The following is an 18432-nucleotide window of genomic DNA, read 5'->3' on the forward strand; positions in this document are numbered from 1 at the left end:
CGCACGAGAGCCTTGAAAAGACTCACTCAGACGTTAAGTGCTCCTGGTAAACAGCAAAATGGTCTGAACCAGCCATTAAACACCTGCACCCGGGCTACTTAACGCGATCAGCTAGAAGAGAAGAGACCAGTTAATGAAATGTGTTTCAGGTAATGTACAGTTAAAAATAGTAAACAGAAAGCTTAGGCGTGAATTTTATGAAGCCCTCAGCAGACGATTAGGTATAATTTTGTACAGTTAGAAGCTTCGGGGTTTTCTTCACCTTCACGATCTCTTTCTGTCTTTAGGAGAACTTTCATTAGGACATTATTTACTGGTTTATTAGCCTGAAGAATCATGCTTTGATGAAAAGTGCCGACAACGCGCTCATGGAAATGGCATCCCCCATCGGCAATCCCGTGGGCCTCTCTTGGGATCCTCGGGATAGCTCGGCCTGCAGTTATGATGGAGACATCACCTATGAAAGCCGTTATTCTCTATGCCAAACCTTCCATCATTATCAGGGTCTCAGAGCTTAATTGTGTTCTAAGTGAATTTTGAGACTCTGCCTTAATTTTTCCACCAATAGGCAAGTGGTCCAATTGGAAATAAGTACGGTTGACCTTTGAACAACATGGGTTTGAACTGCACGGATCCACTTATATGCGGGTTTTTGTCTTTTTTTTTTTTTTTTTTTTTTTTTTTTCTGGAAAAAGCTTTATTGTTTCATTTGGTCCACAGCTTGGGAGAGGACTCCGGGGTGGTTAAAAAGCTGCCAGCGGCTACAGGGAGAGGTGTCAAGGAGCCTTGACACCAGGGGGATGCCAGAGGGGACTTCAAGGATCAGAGGCTCCCACATATGCTCAAGGCTGAGCCTTTCCAAGAGATACTCCACCAGCCCAGCCTGGGGGCCACCAGCCCGTGGAGGTGAGTCAGGTGGCGCCTGTCTTCTTGATGAGTTTCACCTCCTTATCCAGAAAGCAGTTCTCTGAAGTCACAGACGTGGGGGTCTGTGCGGGCAGACCCCTGGGTGTGCAGATCCAAAGGGGTCTGGTTCAGTTTTCTCTAGGGCCGTGGCAGCTTCCCTGGCGTCCAAGGGTTTACTCCACTCATCCTGGGACCACTTTGGTGCATCCTGGAAGAGGGCACGGCTGCCATGCTGGTTTTGCATCTTCAAGAGATGCCGGGTGCCCTGAGCTTTTCTTTGGCCAAATGGAGGAAGAAGTGGCCCATGGGCTCCTGAGCCCCATCCCTGAGGTCAAAGAAGCCTAGAAGGAGGAGCAGGAGGCCCACACATGCGCATTGACCAGGTGGTCCTGGAAGCAGAGGATGCCTGAGAAAACGTGGTTCCAAAGGGCTCAGTGGGAAAAAAGGTCGGAGGATGGTCAGAGGTTGGAAGAAGGGGCACCATCAAATCAGCACTTTGCACATTTCTAAAACATACACTTTTATTTATGGCTGATGCTTCAATAAAGCCGGAAAACTAATACATGCTCTGTTATTTTATTTCGTAGACACTTTCAAAAGTTAGGACAAATATAATTTTATTTTGCAAAGCATTTGCAAACGAAATGAAATCATTTTGGTTTCGTGATTGCAGTTCTAGACATTGGCCACAAAACGGTATCAATGGACTCGCCAAAGAGAAACTCAACCTATTTCCAGCGATTTCAGTACCGTTTGAATAATACGCGGTCCCCCAAAGTAATACCTTAAAGGACACCATGCCTTCAACTACAAAAATATCATCATGTAATTGTTTTTCTTTAGGAAATAATATTTTAGAGTCACTCTGGCTCCTGTTTGTTCCTGAAAGGTATACTTACGCAAGTCTACCGTAAGAAAAAATAAGATTTTTTTTAAGCCATAGAAGAATATGTATTGACATGGAAAATGTTAATGGTGTACCGCTACATGAAATATACAGGGTACAAAGCAGTATATACAGTTTAACACCATTTTTATGGAAAGAGAAATGGCCATATATACAAAATCATGCATAGGAAAAAACCAGAAGGATGTACATAGCAAATGTTGATAACGGTTATCTCTAGAGAGCAGAATTAGAGGTGATGATGCAATTTTTCCCAGGAAATGTCACCTGCTCTCCGAACAGAATCTGCTTCTAGCTATTCTTTCTTGGGTGCGATGAGCTTGATAAAATTCTTTTCAAATGGACTCTGTTTCATGATACATATCTCCAAATCATACTGCTTTTCCCATGTAAAAAGTAGATGTTACTTACTCTTACATACTGGCATATGGAGAATATTTGTTACTAATACAATATACTATCAAATGTGCCACAGCCTCGGGGCACCTGGGTGGCTCAGTCGGTTGAGCATCCGACTTCGGCTCAGGTCATAATCTCGCGGTTCGTGGTTTCGAGCTCCGCATCGGGCTCTGTGCTGATGGCTCAGAGCCTGGAGCCTGCTTTGGAGTCTGTGTTTCCCTCTCTCTCTCTGTCCTTCCCCTGCTCGCTGTCTCTCTCTCAAAAATAAATAGACGTTAAAAAAAATTTTTTTTAAATGCCACAGCATAGATCTGGCTGTAGAAAATTATTGTGTGGAGGATCTGCAAATCCTCTAATAGAGAGAAATTTTAAATAGAGAGAAAGATGTTATCATTAGTTAGAGTCCTTGGTGGTTGGCTGTAAATAACTTAGGTTCCAGGACGGGAGACTTTGGGATCTCTCCTTCCTGCTTAACTGACTTTAGGCAAAGGAGATTAGCTTCTGTAGGCGGGGAAATGTGGTTAATAATTTTGTAGAAAGACGCAAAGATAAGATTTTTTTTTTAAATAAGGGGAAAATGAGATCACAGATCGAAAGTTCTTCTATGAAGACCTAACCAAATGAGAGGTGAAACCGCAAGAAAGAAATTCACATTTGCTGTTATAGAAAAATTAACTCCATTTTCCTGCGGCACCAAATTCTTCCTGCTTTATGTCTTTGTTCACAGGTTAGACCTGTGCCAAAATTGTGGAATTATTATTTTTTTTTTTTTCTCAACGTTAATTTATTTTTGGGACAGAGAGAGACAGAGCATGAACGGGGGAGGGGCAGAGAGAGAGGGAGACACAGAATCGGAAACAGGCTCCAGGCTCCGAGCCATCAGCCCAGAGCCCGACGCGGGGCTCGAACTCACGGACCGCGAGATCGTGACCTGGCTGAAGTCGGACGCTTAACCGACTGCGCCACCCAGGCGCCCCAAAATTGTGGAATTATTTTAATGTTAATTAATGGTCTTCATCCCCTTTATGTAACAGTAACACAGGACGAACTTGAGTTGTCATGGAATCTGACCTAAGTGTCCTAAATATAGGATAGGATATATATAGGATATCCCATAGGAAAACTCTACTCTTATTGTGAGGAGTTGGAATATTTGCTGTCACTTTGCCAGGTTGCATTTGCCAGTCCAATATTTCAAGAGTGGCACATTCCCCCAAATGTGCCCCTCCTTCAAGTAAAATGTTAGCTAGATAATTTAGTAGAAAATCGACTTACTCTAATCGCATTTAGAGAGGAGGGTAGCATCATTTCTTGGTGCAGGTGAGTGGCAGATCTCAAGAGATTCAACCACACGCTGGTGGTTATCAGAGAGAATATGTTAGCAGCCCAGCTCCAACTGCTAGGTAACATTATATATAATACAGTTGCCTAGGTAAAAGCACACCTGTTCTTAAAAATCTGAAAAAAAAAAAGGGGGGGCGCGCCTGGGTGGCTCAGTCAGTTAAGCGTCCAACTTCGGCTCAGGTCACGATCTCACGGTTTGTGAGTTCGAGCCCCGCGTCGGGCTCTGGGCTGACAGCTCGGGGCCTGGAGCCTGCTTCGGATTCCGGGTCTCCCTCTCTCTCTGCCCCTCCCCCGCTCACGCGCTGTCTCTGTCTCTCAAAAATGAATAAAGGTTAAGAAAAAAAAATTTTTTTAATCTCAAAAATAAGATAAAAACAGAGAGGGAGCCAAACCATAAGAGACTCTTAAGTGCAGAGAACAAACTGAGGGTTGGTGGGGGCGGGGTACATGGGGGACGGGCACTAAGGAGGACACTTGTTGGGATGAGCACGCGTGTCACACATAAGTGACAGATCCCCGGGTTCTACTCCTGAAGCCAAAACTACCACTGTATGTTGACCAACTTGAGAATTTAGAAAACCCCTCAAATATGCTTTACGTGACTTTGATTTTCCTTCTTGCGTGTCTGGGACCCAACTGCGACCCCTCCTGTGCCCACTGCTCTGCTGCCAGAGGCTGCCTTCCACGTACAGGTGCCCATGCCGAGGAGACGCTTTTCCAGCCTCTCTTGAAGGTAGGATGTGGGTGTAATGCGATCGTGGCCACGGGGAAGGCAGCTGGAGGCAGAAGAAGGGAAAACTGGTCCCTGACAACAATAAAGGTGCTCTGTGTGGATGTGACACTTGCCACGGAGAAGGGAGAAACCCCCACGGAGGGTGGCGGGAGGGGGGGATGAGGTGGGTCTGGGCTCGGCACGAAGCCTGGAAACCACCCCGGGAACGTCCAGTCTCCAGACCTCTCGGGGTACAAGACAATTGGGATTTTGGATTTTAACCTGTCGCTACTCCGAGGGTGGCCCGTAGGCCGGCAGGTGTCCACACCGCCTGGAACTCTTTAGAAATTTGGGATCCGGGACCCGCTCAGACCTGCTGGGCAAGTGTCTGCATTTTAACCAGAGCCTTGGTGATTTTTTTTTTTTAACGTTTTTTTCTTTTATTTATTTTTGAGACAGAGAGAGACAGAGCATGAACGGGGGAGGGGCAGAGAGAGAGGGAGACACAGAATCGGAAGCAGGCTCCAGGCTCCGAGCCATCAGCCTAGAGCCCGACACGGGGCTCGAACTCACGGACCGCAAGATCGTGACCTGAGCCGAAGTCGGACGCTTAACCGACTGAGCCACCCAGGCACCCCGAGCCTTGGTGTTTTATGAGGACACACAAGCGTGAGCTTCTTCAACTGGTTTAAACTGCTTTTGAGTGTTCCCTACCTTGTGACCAGAAGCACCCTACCCACACAGATGTGTTTCTGCAGCCCGGGAGTCTGCCTGTCCGTGCAGTAGCCGCTCCCTACGGCACATTGCTAGTCTTTAAAATCTCAGGAGCCCCTTCGGTCCAACTGCACGACTCTCTCTGAGCTCCTGTCCTCAGACAAAAAGAACTTTCCATCGATGCCAAATGCTATTCGACAGCCTGAGGAACACGGCGTCAGAGGCCGGGAGGTTTGCAGGAAAATCTGACGTGGCCTGTTAACTAAGCCCGAGGTTTCTCCAGGGCTGACCGTGCCGATTCCCTAGGACTCCAAAGACTTTTCGTCTTTTCTTTTCTGAGGCAGGTCTCCCATCCCATCCTCCCAGAGCCCCTATTATTTTGAGAGGTACATTCTAGGGGCGCCCGGGTGGCTCAGTCGGTTGAGCGTCCGACTTCGGCTCAGGTCATGATCTCACGGTTCATAGGTTCGAGCCCCACATCGGGCTCTGTGCTGACAGCTCGGAGCCTGGAGCCTGCTTCGGATTCTGTGTCTCCCTCTCTCTCTGCCCCCCGCCCTTCTCAAAAATAAAGATTAAAAACTTTTTTAAAAAAAGAGGTACCTTCTAACAGAACATCAAAGAGAAAAATCACTGCCTTAAACTGATCATGATAGCAGTTGGCAAAGAAATGAGAAACATTTGGAGACTACTTTTTTCCCGTTTTAATTCTCCTTTAGACACTTTGAAAAAATCAGAGAGGCCCTTATTAGTGGATACTAGCAATGTTTGTGTAGGTGTGCTCTGGGAAATGCTTTTAATAGATTGTGTATTCCTGTTTTTAAATAAGCCACGTTAAACATCATCTAGTACAGCATCATTATTGGCATTTCGCATCATAAAACTAGTAACCGTAGAGAAAGTCAAGATGTTTTCCCAGTTCCCAGAACATAATTTTCCATCACAGGAATTATTCTGACAGTTGCACAAATGGGAACTTTCTCCCCCCCCCCCCTCTTGTTTCTGGACATGAATCTGGACCTTTCTGACCCTTACACGAGCGATTATTAACCTTTCCAGACTCCCACTTTTTTTTTTTTTTTCAGATCCGTAAGGACATTACATGGAACACCACCCTGTAACTGAGCACAGTTTGAAGACAGATGACTAATTTCCCAAATTATTTCTGGATTTTCCCTTTTGTTACTTATAGCCTGAAACGGCATCCACAGAAACCCGGCCCCCCTCCCCCCCATAAGAGGTAGAAAGTGAAAGGCTGAGATGGAGCACTTAAAAATGATCCCACTGGGCCCTGCCTGTTATTCACCAGCAAGGAATGTGGTCGTGTTTATAAGGCCGAGGTTCGTCTGAAGGAATTTTCATAAACCACCAATTGCATTACATCAAGGCCTCATCTTAAATCCCATGGTGATTTTCCTAAACACAACTAGCCTGCTGGCTTCAGACGTATTATCTCTTCTTGTTGTTGCAGAAAATTCTCTGGATGTTTATATTCCTGCCGGACCACCCTAAAACGGCCCGTTGGCTAACGGGGACTAGTAAGGGGTGGGGGGAGGAGGTGGCATAAATGACAAAGAAGAAGACCGGGGGCGGGGGGGGGGACCGTGCCCGCCCTCAGACCTCTGACATGAGGCACTGACGGCCTGCGTCTGCGTATTTTTTTGTGGCTGGTGCGTGGCGGGTGGACCAGACGTGGGCCTGGCGACGACGGGGAACGGAGAGGAGCAGGTGACGGAGCCGGAGAGTCCTATTTCCGTCTCCCAAACTCCACGTGACCACAACGTCCGTCCCGGATTCTCTGAACGTGAGTAAGGAGCAGCAGTCAACCAGACGCAGGGGAAGGAGCTGTCAAAACCAAGTTGGGGCTCTCGAACGTCGTAGCTGAACTCAGGAGGTCACGTTACGAGCTCTCAGCTCAACTCAAGCCCCATGTCCCTTTGGTCATGGCTGGAAAGCCCCGTGGAAAACAACACAGAAAGGGAATGAGGTGTCGGGCGTCCTTACAGGGACAGTTTCTGCAGGACCTCGTCTTCCTGGGAGGGCTCTTCTCATCCTGCACCTGCTCCCGTGTGACGTCCACCAGCAGCGCTCTCCCTCACCCTCCGTCCCCCGCCCGGTCTCCCTTCTGAGCTCTAGGTGCAAACAGCCAGCTGCCCCCGGGGCATCTCCGTGGGGGGCTCCAGGGCACCCTGCATGCCCACGCCCCAAGTAACTTTTCACCTCCCTCTGCCTGCTAACCTCCAGCTTGCTCCCCTCCCCGAGTATATTCCAGGAGGGCTGGGACCATCATCCGCCCTCCCCTGAGCCCAGTAGCTCCCCCTGCTCTGTGAAATGAGCCCCCCCCCCATGACCCCAAGCATCCCCACCAGGCTGAGCCAGGGGTCAGAGCTGCCGGTGAGGAGGGAGCGAGCAGTCAGTACCTGAGCAATGGCTCGCTCGGGAGCAACACTTAACACTCAGCCAACAGAGCACGCTCTTTCTTAACACAGTGGAGAGAAAACAGAAGGAAGGATGTGGGGGGGGAGGCACACAGCTCCACGGGGGAAGCTGAGTCAGGGTCAAGGATGACGCTGGCCCTGACGGTGCTAATTAAACCGTAAGCATTTCATAGTCTCCAGGACGCCGTGGGAAAAGGAGGATATGAAACAAGGAGTCCAAGCCGAGGATTGTTGGGAAATAGGTGGGCTGGCGAGTTCCTCCTGAGTTTAGAGGAAGGGGGCCCCCTGCGGGCAGGGGGAGCCGGGGAAGGCCCCTCTTGAGCCTGGAGCTCCGGTTGGGTTCTGCCCAGCTCACGGGGTGAGTGGGGCCGCAGGGTGAGAGCACCTCTCATCCGGGAAGGGCCCGCAGCCCTACGTGGCCTCACGCCGGGCTCACGCTCTGCTGCGCTCACCTGGGTGGTCACGAACACATCCAGGTTCTGCATTCCAGGCGGGAACCCGACCGAAGTCAAGTGCCCTGTTTTCTCAGCCCATCGCATCAGCAGGTGCCTGAAGTCAGCGCATCCCCGATTCCCTAGTGGCCTAGTTCAGGCGGGCGGGCCAGGCTTCCCTGCCCTGACGCTGGTCTTCCTCCCCTTGTAACCCAGGAGCGCTGGCTCTTGGGGCGGTGCTCGCGGCCAGCGTGAACGTGCTAAGTCTGTCGAACTGTCACCTGCACGTTCTGGCGTCCGCCGATGACGATCCGAATCCATCGTTACTCTGATCTTTGCCGGAAGTCGACGTTCTGGGTAATTCATTCCTTCGGTCCAAAGGGAGAGACATTTTCCAAAGTAACCGGCTTGTATTCCTTAAACATATTGATCTCGTGACAACCTGCGGGGCTGTTCCAGATTAAAGGGGCCCGAAGAGAACCAGCAACTGGATGCAGTGTGTGATCCTGGACCAGGATTCCTTTGTCCTTTCCTCTAAAGGACATTGCTGGGACAACTGGTGACATTTGAAGAAGGCCTGGATATTCTGTGAAATTAGTACGTCCGTGTCAAGTTTCTGGTTTTGTCATTGCGTGTGTGTGTACTTGTGTAAAAGAACACCTCCAGGCAGGACACACGGGAACATTTCAGAATAGAGGGGATGGTAGCTACACCTCTGTCTCAAAAGGCCCAGGAGAAATGCTCTGCGTCTACAGCACATAGCAAGGCAGGTGTGGTGAAATGCTAACATCCAGGGAATCTGGGTGGAGGGCATTTGGGGGGGGCATTTTTACTTCTCTTGCAAATTTCTGCACATGTGAAATGACGTCAAGATGAAAAAGTTTTGGGGCGCCTGGGTGGCGCAGTCAGTTAAGCGTCGGACTTCAGCCAGGTCACAATCTCGTGGTCCGGGAGTTCGAGCCCCACGTCAGGCTCTGGGCTGATGGCTCAGAGCCTGGAGCCTGTTTCCGATTCTGTGTCTCCCTCTCTCTCTGCCCCTCCCCCGTTCATGCTCTGTCTCTCTCTGTCCCAAAACTAAATAAACGTTGAAAAAAAAATTAAAAAAGAACAAGATGAAAAAGTTTAAAAAATGTGCTGGGAACACGAAATGGCCTGATTATGTGGGCATGGCTGTATTAAAAAAAAAATTTAATGTTTATTTTATTATTGAGCCAGAGAGACAGAGCGAGAGCAGGGGAGGGGCAGAGAGAGACAGGGAGACACAGAAGCCCAAGCAGGTTCCAGGCTCTGCGCTGTCAGCCCAGAGCCCGACGAGGGGCCCGAACTCGTGAACCTTGAGATCATGGCCTGAGCCAAAGTCAGATGCTTAACTGACCGAGCCACCCGAGCGCCACATCGGCATGGCTGTATTTGACAAGCACCCCATGGGGAAGGTGGCCTGGGGATCTTGCCTCTGGGGACATTCTAAGGCTGCAGGACAGTCAGCTCCATCCCACTGTGGCAGAAACAGACCCGCAGGGATATGTGGCAAGAGGCAGACTTCTCTACTGTGCTGTTCGCAAAGGCGAAGCCTTTGTGTCATATCAACAAAGGCTAGTTTTCAAGGAAACTTACTACCGGCTCATTGCTTTCGCCTCCAAATTCCAATTTCTGGGCATGACAGTGGGGCTGTCACATAACTCCATTCTGTGTCAAGTGTCCCGAAATAGATTATTCCAGAGCCCGCAGCTTGCCTAATGACTGAAGGTCTTACATGGCAACAACAATAAAGGTCTTCAGCCACTGAGCCCTCATGAACAACAAGCACACCAAGCAATCAGTCTTTCCCACCACGTGAGTAAGCTCCTGTCCCCCCCCCCAGAACCGCCGGAACGCGGGCTGGGAGCCCATAGGCCCACACTGCAGATAATGACTTCAGCCTGCAGAGGGAAGAGAGAAGGGGCCCCCAAAATAGAGCTTTAAAACCCTCCCTTGTCTTTTGTGACAGTACAATTTACTGTTTCGTTTTGGTCTCTTATCAGGAAGCCTTCTGAATCAGTGCTCTATTTTGAGCACAAAGTCAAGATTTTTGTGGCCGCAGCCAAAGATGTTCACGTGGAGAGCTGCTGAGCTGGCTTGTTGATTCAGGCCCCGACGATTCCTCAGGTCTTTCTGGGTAAGTGGGAAGGGGTTCATCCATAAAAGCTTTTTCTTGGCCTTTCTAGGCCTCTCCCACCCCGTCCACTTAGCATTCCACTAGAGAGGACACCAAATTGAATTCACGCCAAGAAAATGGACACGCTCCACATACGTTGAGAGCTTTCCTGTATTAATAGCTTGCCCAGAGTCGACTGTCTCCCTGGGGGATTTAAGTTTCTTCCCTTGTGAGGGTCTATTTTTTCCTCTTTGTTCTTCCTCTCCCCTGGCCTTCTTACAGAAATAACAGGGTCATTGACATGTAACGCGGTTATAAAACCTGTGACGAGGCGCCCGTCTAGTGACAGCAGGGCCGAGCCAGCCGATACCTCCGCGACCGAGTCCCCGTAACGTGAGTGCCTCGCGCCATCCCGTGTAACCCCCAGGACAAATCTGCAAGATAAGCTGTGCCATCCTGAGTTTTCACATGAGAAAATAGAAGCTCAGAGAAGATGAAAATCCTTTGCCCAAAGATCCATGGTGAGTACAAGAGGTGAGCTTTAAACTCAGCCGTCTGTCTAGAGGGCTCTAGTATTCCGCTCTGTGTACTTTGACGGTAAATAGAGAGACACCCAGACCTCCTTCTTGGCCCCAAGTTCTTTTACCAGACTGGGTTTGGTGCCCGATTGTATAAGAACATATTGCCTTTAGCACCTCTTTCCCCTTGTGGCTGCTACCTCAGCAACCCCGTCGAGCAGGAAAGCGAACATGTTCAAGATTTCACTCAGCTTGGCCGTTCGATCTCTCCCCCATGTGTGGGCTGAACCTCTTCGGGACCAACGCTGGGCAGGGTCGCCATGTCCCCGCTGAGACGGCCAGGTGGCTACAGTACTCGGTAGCCCTGCGTCCTGCCCTCTCCTACAGTTTCTAATCTCATTTGGCTCCTTGTGAATTACGTGACATCTGAGCCTGTGAGAGCAGGTGTTCCCGCCCCCTCAGGGGACCTGAAAGGCAGCCCTGGGGCATGAGCCCTTCGTGGGGGGACTGTTAGACTATTTCCGACAAGCACCTAGCAAGACATCTCCTGCAGCCAAGTCAGCCCTCCCTACTCCCGGGCAGTCACTGAAGCCATGTGCCCTGGTGGATTCTTACAGAAGCATCCACACCAGTCCATCTGAGGACCCTATGGGCCTGACCCCCACATAGGATTGATGCAAAGTGGCAGGGAGTTGAAGACCCCAGGCATAACCTTGAACTCATGAACCCACAGAAGTTGGTAAATTAAGGTCCTGGACCCTTTTACCCTCTGGTGGGACAAGGCTAAGGTGTGTTGTCCACTTTCCACCCATCTCAAGACCAACAGGGTTGATCCAGCACTGTCCATGGCAATGACTTCAGTAAAACACCCCACGTTGGCTTGCTTCTCTTCTGTCTTACTTGCGCTCCTTATCAGGGCTTGCTGGGAACAGCGCCTAGTACATTCCTTGGACTCAGACCCTAGTCTCAGGGTGGACTTGGGAGGAACTGACCTTGGACACCCCCCAAGCCCCCTTCCCTGCATCCCAAGTGCAGCCAGCATACTGCTGGGCTCTCTCAGGGAATGCCATCGACCGAGTTGAGGGCAGTCGTCCCTGGGCCCCCGCTTAGACTTTTCCATGCCAGAAACCTATTGTTCCAGCCAGACAGCATCCATCAGGAGCTCCTGGAGGACACAGGAGGTAGGGATCAGGGTGGGACACCAGAAATGTTAGTGAGTTTCTATTGCAATGAGTCCACACTGAAAGAGGTTCCAACAGAAGATCTCCTGCTCCAACTTTAAGCCAGATGAGGCTCTTCAACAAAGAGGGTCCTCTATCCACCCAGAGGGCATCTGGATTATTGCAGATTGACAATGTTTCAGATGAGAAAGAACAGTAAGATGTTTCTTTTTCCTCCTTGAACGCCCTTCCTTCTCTATCCCAGGTCGTATGTTCCATTAAGTCATCTGGATGATTTCTGGGGAGGCACGGGACTCCAACGTCATGCACCCCACTTCTGCTGGCCGACACTTGGGGACCGCCGGGTCCTGACCTCAGCACACTGGATGGTGGAGTGGGTGACTGTGTGCGTCCGTTTCCTCCAGCGAACACGGCATCCGGGAGCGAGAGCGTTCACTTTGTCAAAGGTTCAGAAATAACAGAAGTAAAACCAGTGAATCACCGTGGTAGCAATCAGTAAAAGTTTATCATGCACACACCAAAAAGGAAGTTTGCAAACCGGGAGCACTCAAACCGGAAGTTAGCGTGAGGCTCAGGGGTGGATTCTTATAAAGCAGCTCATATGGTGAGAAGGCAGTGGCTGTGTGTTCTTCCAGGGTTTGGTCCTAACGCTAGAATTTTCTTAAGTCATAGGGAATTGGTCAGTGGTTACCTCATACCAACCTTGGGAAACAGTTCAAGTTTTGCTTGTGACTTCCAGAGGCGCAAGCAAAGGACTGACCCAGGTCCAGTCAGTCTTGCAAAATAATCTAAATTAAGCTTTGTTTGTATGACCAAAGTGGTTTCATCTGCTCAGGGCATTTTCACGGCTGTGTTTTTTATTCAACGGCCTCCTCCCTCATGGATCAGAGGTGGGCACGTGACGCCCTGAGACCCAGGGCGGCCTCTCCCAGAACCCCTGGGAAACAGCTCTTCAGGCTCCTCCATGGATCCCCAGGGCCTGGGCCGCCATATTGGTATGCTTGGCCAAGGACCTGGGAATGGATCTCCAGGGGAGGCAGAACCACAGGGAGTCCTTGTGCTGTGAGCAATGGAACCTGCCTGTTCTCCTCCTCCTTTGCGGCAATGGAGCCATTCCTTTCCTGTCCTTGCTTACTCCAGTTTTGACCAAGGTTTCCGTCACATGTGGCAAAGAATCCTAAGCGATGCACGTGGAAGGGAGAAGTCTTCTTAACCTGTGTTTGTACCAGGACCAGAGATCCTTCTCCACAGTCCCCGTGGCCCAGTGTTATCTATGAGGCCAAAGCGTGTCGCCGCTGGGTGCCCCTCAGCATGTGTGTAGAATATTGGAAGTCCTCCTGGGCTGTGGGAGCGCATTGGCTCCTCAGAAGGGGATGACAGAACTTACCGGAATTTGTCCTTGAGATGCCCAAGGGTCTGAGTCGGACATGCTGAGGTTTTATCCCCAAAGTTAAGATTTCATTCGCAAATAAGTTTATACAAAAGCACCAGGGGACGGTACACTTTAAATCCAAGCACAAAATATATCCAGTTTAGTAAACTGGGACCCATATTTTGAAAAGAAGGAGAAAATATTCCACTGGAAACAAAGGAATTCAAATATACAAAGTGATGTTTACCCACCAGTTGATTTTGAAAGGTTAGAGACGTGGCCTTTTTTACATGGAAATATACTCTTACCCCGCCATTTAAAAAATTCCTTAGCCTCTCTTCAGCCTTTTATTATGAAATATTCAACCTACAGAAAAGTTGCAAAAATAATCGGATGAATGTCTACGTATCCTTCACCTAGATTAACCAATTGCTAATGTTTCTCTGTGCTTGTTCCAGATCCATCGGTATGTGACACACACATGCCTAAGTCCGCAGGCAAAAATTACACACACACACACACACGCACATTCACACACACGCTCTCGCACATACGCTCACATAAGTACTTTTTCTGATGGACAATCTGAGAGTTAATTGCAGACATCATGACACCTCACCACCGAATACTTTAGCATCTGTCTCCTAAAAAAAAAAAAATCAATTAATTGCCACACTCAGGAAAGTTAACCCTGAGATAATGCCATTACCTAAAAAGATGGTCCGTAGTCACATTTTTCTATTTGTGCTGATAATGTCCTTCGGGGCTGGGGTTTGCTGGGTTGCTTTTTGTTCTTGTATTTTTCTAAATCTGGGATCCAACCAAATATCATGCATTCCTTTACTAATATTTTACTTTTGAATGTTATTCTACCGCTTTTTTTCTTGTTCTTAATAAAGGAACTTGGGTTATAGTAAAACCAGTGTTTATTCCATCGATTACTTACTTTCTATCAATTTCCATTCATCTCATTAGTTCTTTATCGAGAAAAGTGCCTGGAAACAACACGCACACAGGTTCAAGAATTTGTATAATTTTTTTAACGTAAAAGAACCTGTTGACTTTACACTTAGGAACACCGTTCATCCGATTGTGTTATGCATTATTGCAGGCAGATCATCAGAGCCACAGAAAGAGGCTCGGTGGCAGAGGGCATAAGGCTACTGATGACCTAAGACAGAGGCAACCCCGAAGAGGAAGAGGAGGAGGAGGAAGAAGATTGTCGGGCTTGTGAGTCATGCCAACTGAACACAAGTTGTATCCAAAGGCGGACACGTTGGTGGTATTACGCGTTTGCAGAAGGACAAAAGCGTATCCATATAATATCTCGGTGTAAGCCACCTCCGCCACGGTCATCACCTTGACCGCCTTCCCCCCAGACCACCACATCCTGAAACCACGACGCGGGGGGTCACCTCCCTGCCTGCCCTGTCAGGCTGCCTAGCTTGAGCACGATGCTGTCCACGGAACATCCTGCAATGACGGGGCGTCCTAGCCACACTCATCCGGTACCTGTGGCCACGAATGAGCGGGCAGAGTACGCTCCCGGTGAAGAAACAAGAATGGCTCCTGGAACGCTTTGGGGCTGAGTGCTTCGCGGGAGGTGACTCATGGAAGCGTGCTTACTGGGCCCATTTTCAGTCGACAAAACCGAGGCCCAGAGCATCACGGTTGTGGCTGAACTCGAACTCAGTGGTGCGGTCTCGTTCCAGAGGGTGTGACCTGCCTTTAGAAGGAGAGTCCCGCTTGTCACTCATTCAGGCTGGGGTCCGTCCTTGCGAGCCCTTCATGGAGCGTGATGGAGGTGGCTGGTCAGGGGGACCGCTGTCCGCAGCCCCACAGCTCCAGGAAGAGTGGCTGATGAGCCACACGGCTGACACACAGAGAAGGAGCCATTTTTATTTAAAGATACTCTCAGGGTCTTTCAAAGGCCTCTCACTGTTTGCTTCCAGGCTGGAGACTCTAAAGGGTGAGTCATTCTAGCTGTTCTGGGGTTTTCACTTCAAGGTCAGAGGCTGCAGGAGTCTCTCGTTTAGATATGCATCATGAGTTTTAAGTGCCCAGGCTGGGGAATTAATTTCGGTCGCCAATGTCACCCCAGAATATTGTGCTTCCAATGACTGCCACCCAGGCGTCCCTCCTGCGCTCAGCGGAGCCATGCGGGTGGCCGGGGCTCCACCTGCCAAGGGGGAATGAGAAAGAGAGCAAGAAGCTGACTCCTTACAAATGAGCGAAGCAGGTGGGGGGCAGGGGGCAGAAAGAAGAGAGGAACGAACCAAGAAACAGACTCTTCACTGCAGAGAACAAACTGAGGTGGGGGGACGGGTGGGGAAGTGCATGATGGGGATTAAGGAGAGCGCGTGAGATGAGCACGGGGCCGCATATGAAAGTGTTCCATCAGGGGCGCCTGGGTGGCTCAGTCCGTTGAGTGTCTGACCTCGGCTCAGCTCATGACCTCGAGGTCCGTGAGTTCGAGCCCCGCATGGAGCTCTGTGCTAACAGCTCAGAGCCTGGAGCCCGCTTCCGATTCTGTGTCTCGCTCTCTCTCCGCCCCTCCCCTGTTGATGCTCTGTCTCTTAATAACAAATAAATGTTAAAAAAAAAAAAAAAAGAAAGAAAGTGTTCCATCACTGTCAGTACACCGGAAACTAATATCACAATGTAGGTTACCTGTACTGGCGTTGCAATGAGATAAAAATAAAGAAAACGTAAATAAAAATGCAAACATAATAAACAGACAAAAAAGAAGCCAACTCCTGTCTTCACTGCAACGACTGTGTTCACTGTGCCCTGTCCCTGCTGCTTCCTGCACCTGCCGTGTCCGCCCGTGATGGAGGAACGTGGGCCCTCCCCCCCAGCTTCCAGGCTTTTGGATTTTGAGTAGGGTGAGGACTTTGGTGCCCAGACTCGGTCTTCATCCTGTCGGGGCTGGGCCCAGCCCTGGATACGACAGCAGATCCCGGTAGAGCGGGCATGAGCGGGTCGGGGAAACAGGACAGGAGGTGATGAGGAGAGACGCGGAGGCATCAGCTCCCTACCTGGTGTGCCCGCAGCCCCTGGAGGGAGGGTCCCCTGGAGCCTCTCGTGGCCTTTGCAGAGCCTTAAACCCTGGAAAGGACCCAGCAGGGATGACTCCCAGGGGACTCTGGGAGAAGAGGGACAGGAACAGGGACCTGGATGTAGGACAACAGGTCTCCTAGCCAGGGAGGCGGTGCCAGCCCACACCCCACGGCCCTTCTGCAAACAGGCAGTCAGTGGTCTCCCTGCACATCTGTCCACATGTGCCCCTTTGGGGGTGACCGTGAAGCCTCCGGGCCCTGTAACCTGCACACCGTGCACATCCACACTAATCAGCTCCTTAGAAGAATTCAATCACAAAGTGATCTTTGTGCACAATCAAATCGTCATAATCAGCGTCATTGAGGCTTGGGTTCTTCGAGTTAAGCTCCCACCACCCCCCCCCCCCAGGCCAACGGCCACACTTTTCTTACATATTCGAGGTGATATTTTACAAAACCATTGTATGCTTTACAAAACTGGACTCGTACTGAATACATTTGTCTGCAAATTGCCTTTTATCCTACCTCTTTGTTGGCAAAAAGTGTGGCCAGAGACACCCTCCTTTTATAGTATGGTTTCTGGGACGGGAGACTGCTCAGCCAAAGGGTAGGTGTATTTTAATACTTTCATGGATACTGATATTAAAATGGGTATCGATACCGTAGAGTTTCAGTAGGTCCTGCCAGATGGCCTCCCGAAATGGTTGTAGTCATTCCTGTTCCCATGAACAAAGTGGGGAAGCTCTCTCCCCTAATCCATGCCGGCACTGGGGCGGGGGGGGGGACATCGCTTTCTCTTCTTTTTTTTTTTTTTTTTTTTTTAGTTTATTTATTTATCTTGAGAGAGACAGAGACAGCATGAGTGGGGGAGAGACAGAAAGATCTCTGTTCGGAGATCATGACCTGAGCTGAAATCGAGAGTCAGACACTTAACTGAGCCACCCAGGCGTCCCTCTCTTATTTTTGAACACAGGTATCAGATGAAATTAGTATCTGACTGTTATTTGAGTTTTCCTTTCTCTGGGTATTACCTATGTGTATGGATCACTAATATTTCCTCTTCTCAAGATGGTCTACTCATATCCTTCGACTATTTCGCATTGAGATTGAAAAATGTTTTTCTTATTAATTTTTAGGGGTTTTTGGATGCTGTGGATATTAATTCTTATTTGTCAAATGTATTTCCTTGTTGGTCATTTGTCCTTTGACTTTGTGATTTTTTTTTTTTTTTTTTGCCATGCAATTGCTTTGAGAGGAATGTGTCATCAGGATTTCCTGTGTTGTCTGCATACACGTTTAATTACAAAATCAAAAGGAAAATAATTTGAAAAAAGTACAAAAGTTGGGGCGCCTGGGTGGCTCGGTCAATTAAGCGTCCGACTTCAGCTCAGGTCATGATCTCGCGGTTTGTGAGTTCGAGCTCCGCGTCGGGCTCTGTGCTGGCAGCTCGGACCCTGGGAACCTGCTTCTGATGCTGTGTCTCCCTCTCTCTCTGCCCCTCCCCTGCTCACGCCCTGTCTCTCTGTCTTTCAATAACAAATAAACGTTTAAAAACAATTGAAAAGAGTACAAAAGTAGATACAGGGCTGTATCAATTGTTAGCACTATTTACCATTAAAAATAGAGGGGCGCCTGGGTGGCGCAGTCGGTTAAGCGTCCGACTTCAGCCAGGTCACGATCTCGCGGTCCGTGAGTTCGAGCCCCGCGTCAGGCTCTGGGCTGATGTCTCGGAGCCTGGAGCCTGTTTCCGATTCTGTGTCTCCCTCTCTCTCTGCCCCTCCCCCGTTCATGCTCTGTCTCTCCCTGTCCCAAAAATAAATAAATGTTGAAAAAAAAATAGAAATAACTTCCATGTTCAAATATTCGAGGTATAATTTACTTACGGCATGGTGGATGTTTTACATTTTTCATTATTTTCCTCGTTTCTATCGTTTCCCTGTCTGCACTGCCAATGTTGCTGCATTTTTGTTTTCTATACGTTTCATTGCAAACGCGAAGTGTTTTAACCACATATGGGTTGCAAAATTTCTTCCTTTTTAAAAAACTTGTTTTAATGTTTATTTTTTGAGAGAGACCGAGAAAGAGAGCACGTGAGTAGGGGAGGGGCAGGGAAAGAGAGAGAGAGAGAGAGAGAGAGAGAGAGAATCCTAAGCAGGCTCCACGCTGTCAGCACAGAGCCCCACACGGGTCTCAAACCCATGAACCACGAGATCATGACCTGAGCCAAAATCGAGAGGCAGACACTCAACTGACTGAGCCACCCAGGTGCCCCTGGATGCCAAAATGTCTTACCGGCTGGCCTGAGATACCAACCGCCAAA

General features: G+C 49.4%; 2 long non-coding RNA genes across 9 annotated transcripts in view; both read left to right on the forward strand.

Annotated features, from left to right (window-relative positions):
* Positions 1-2316, forward strand: part of LOC105261081 — a 60775-nt gene extending 58459 nt beyond the window's left edge. For all 4 annotated transcript variants that reach the window (XR_006588728.1, XR_006588727.1, XR_006588725.1 and 1 more), the window contains one exon: positions 288-2316. This is a non-coding gene — a long non-coding RNA (uncharacterized LOC105261081). The remainder of the gene's footprint in view (positions 1-287) is intronic.
* Positions 2317-5595: 3279 nt separating this feature from the next.
* On the forward strand, positions 5596-16839 carry LOC102901984. Of its 5 annotated transcripts, XR_006588875.1 has the most exons (6): positions 5596-6783; positions 8065-8445; positions 9870-10003; positions 10265-10503; positions 11926-12127; positions 14165-16839. It is a non-coding gene; the product is annotated as an uncharacterized LOC102901984 (long non-coding RNA). The 5 variants fall into 5 exon arrangements; XR_006588874.1 differs by having other exon boundaries at positions 5600-8445; positions 11926-12285; positions 14165-16838; XR_006588873.1 differs by having other exon boundaries at positions 5604-8445; positions 14165-16836.
* The last annotated feature ends 1593 nt before the right edge of the window (positions 16840-18432 follow it).

Source organism: Felis catus, chromosome D4, assembly GCF_018350175.1.
Source record: "Felis catus isolate Fca126 chromosome D4, F.catus_Fca126_mat1.0, whole genome shotgun sequence".
Lineage (NCBI taxonomy): Eukaryota > Metazoa > Chordata > Mammalia > Carnivora > Felidae > Felis > Felis catus.